We start from the raw sequence: 2,479 nt of genomic DNA, 5'->3' as shown, positions 1-2,479 counted from the left end.
AGTTAACTTTTAATTATAAAAATTCAGTAGTTACTTTCAAAACATGCTTAAATATATTATCTATTATATACAATCATTAGGATAAACAAACAAATATAAATTGAATATATAATTTAATTTTAATTTAAACTAAAAACTAAATGAATTGTCAGAAAAATAGCAATTAATTTTATTTTTAATTTCTTTGTAATTTATTTAAAGGTAAAAATTTCTCTATAACCACTAACATCGCCGATAACAAAATTATAAGTCTCTATAAAATAAAAATGTATATAAAATAAATAACACATATATATTTTTAAAGTTATTAATCATAGACTATGGACAAATTTTAAAAAAAAATCTTATGAATCAACATGTAATTTTTTTATATTTTTATTTTTTTCTAAAATTTTTTAGACTTATCAACATTTAAGATGTCTATATAACACTTCTCAAAATATTATGATTTCACAAGTTATAATATGTGGGGTAAATCACTTTTATAAACCATTTGCAAACCAATTTTACGTATATCTCCCAAAGTAAAAAAGACTACGTGCATGTCTCAATTTACATATCTATGTAAATTAAATTTTGGGAGTTCGAATTATGTGTTTTCGTAGTAAATCGAATCTACAAGATTCAAATTACTATTGGATGCTATCTATGCTACTAAATCGAATGAAGAAGATTCGATTTACAAGGAGCTAGATTGCTATTAAGTGAGTATAAATCGAACCTTATTGTTTCGATTTAGCATTGACCATATAATCGAAATTTATAGTTTCAATTTAGTAGGGGATGACATAATTCGAATTCTTTGAATTCAATTTACTTTCAAATCACAATAGCAAGTAATTCGAATCCTATAGATTTGATTTACTACTTATTACCCTAATTCAAATTCATTAAATTTGATTTATATAGAAATGTAAATGAAGACAACTAGGTAAATTAACCTAATATGTGATATTAGTTATTGTTATATAGATGAAAAATGTGAGTTATTTATACATTGTTTAGATTAGAAGAATTTGTAGGAAAATAACATGTTGGAGAAGAAAATGGATGAAAAAATTAATTTTTCATTGTTTGGATCAATAAAGAAATTGAATGGAAAACATAAAAGTGTATGTGGAGCTCATGTAAATTTTTTCTCTTCAAAGTTGCAAAGAAAACTGATTCAGAAGTGCAAACATGGATAAAAATAAAGAGCTACTGTTCGAATTATAATTTATATATAATATATAAAAACATTAATATAATTTTGTCTCTTCTTACTTTTCCTTCCATCTAAGCAAAAGAAAATTTTCCCTCTATCTTCTTTCCATTTATTTTTTCTTCATCTAAACAACACACAAAAAATATACTTTTCTTTCTATTTTCTTTTCTCTCATTTTCTTTCTTTTTATTTTCTTTCCTCTTATTTTCCATCTTATATCAAACAATAGCTTAGTGTTTATCCATTTATCTTCTATTAATATTGTTATAACAAGGATACATATAACTTTATAAAAATAATACCTAAACTTTGATTATCTGAGAATTTATTGAGTGGCTAAAATAGCTCCACGTCACGAACCAATGAATGCTAGCAATAAGGATGATCACAAAAATGACCGAAACGGGTATTTGCAGGAATTACTCGCGTTTTGGGGCTAGATGGGACTCGTGAAATCCTCACGACCTGCCACGCGAAAATGAATGGAGACTAGGGGTGGCAAATGAGTCGAAACCCGTCAAGCTGGTCCGCATAACCTGCCATTGGGCTAGAAATTTGTGACCGTTAAACTTAAAAAGTCCGCCTACCCTACACCACCTAATCTACGGGCTTTGGCGGGCTTCGGCATGGCGGGACAGGCTTCTCCACTAGACCAAGTTTTTATTTTGTCAGGGTTATTTTTTATAAATTTTTATGATGTTATAGATCTACAAGATGATGAAGATAATAATTGAAGATGTTTTATGTTATATTTTGAATTATGTTTTATGTTTGATTGATTATAAATTTGAAGATATTTAACTATATATTTTGGATAATATTTGTTTTGCTTTGGACAATGTTGGTTTTATTATTTTGTTTCAAAAAATTTGATTTATAATTATATTTGTTCTTGTATGGATACCTGGAGGGAGAGCTCAGTCTCTGGGAGTCGACGCCGAGCTATTACCTTCGGTGCCGACCTTTAAGCCTTGTGACAATGCGAGCTTTTACTCCAAGAGGGTGTCCAATCGCGTAGAGCTTTGAGCAAGAAACATGGGAGAGTATACCTGCAAGGACACTCCGAAGTTTAAGTTAGTATTGAGAATTCAATGTCCCTTTAGAATAGAAAATCATACCTTTTTATAGGTGATAATGTATAAATCTGTTATGTTCCTATTTTATTGTCTGTATTAAAGAGCAATAATAAGGATAAATGTTAGGTTGGACATTTCATATTTGTGAAGCAATCCATTGAGCTGAATTGTAACGTCACTTTTCAATAAATGACATTGA

Source organism: Arachis hypogaea, chromosome 10, assembly GCF_003086295.3.
Source record: "Arachis hypogaea cultivar Tifrunner chromosome 10, arahy.Tifrunner.gnm2.J5K5, whole genome shotgun sequence".
Classification (NCBI taxonomy): Eukaryota; Viridiplantae; Streptophyta; class Magnoliopsida; order Fabales; family Fabaceae; genus Arachis; species Arachis hypogaea.
The sequence above is the reverse complement of the archived record's forward strand: the minus strand, read 5'-3'. Positions refer to the sequence as shown.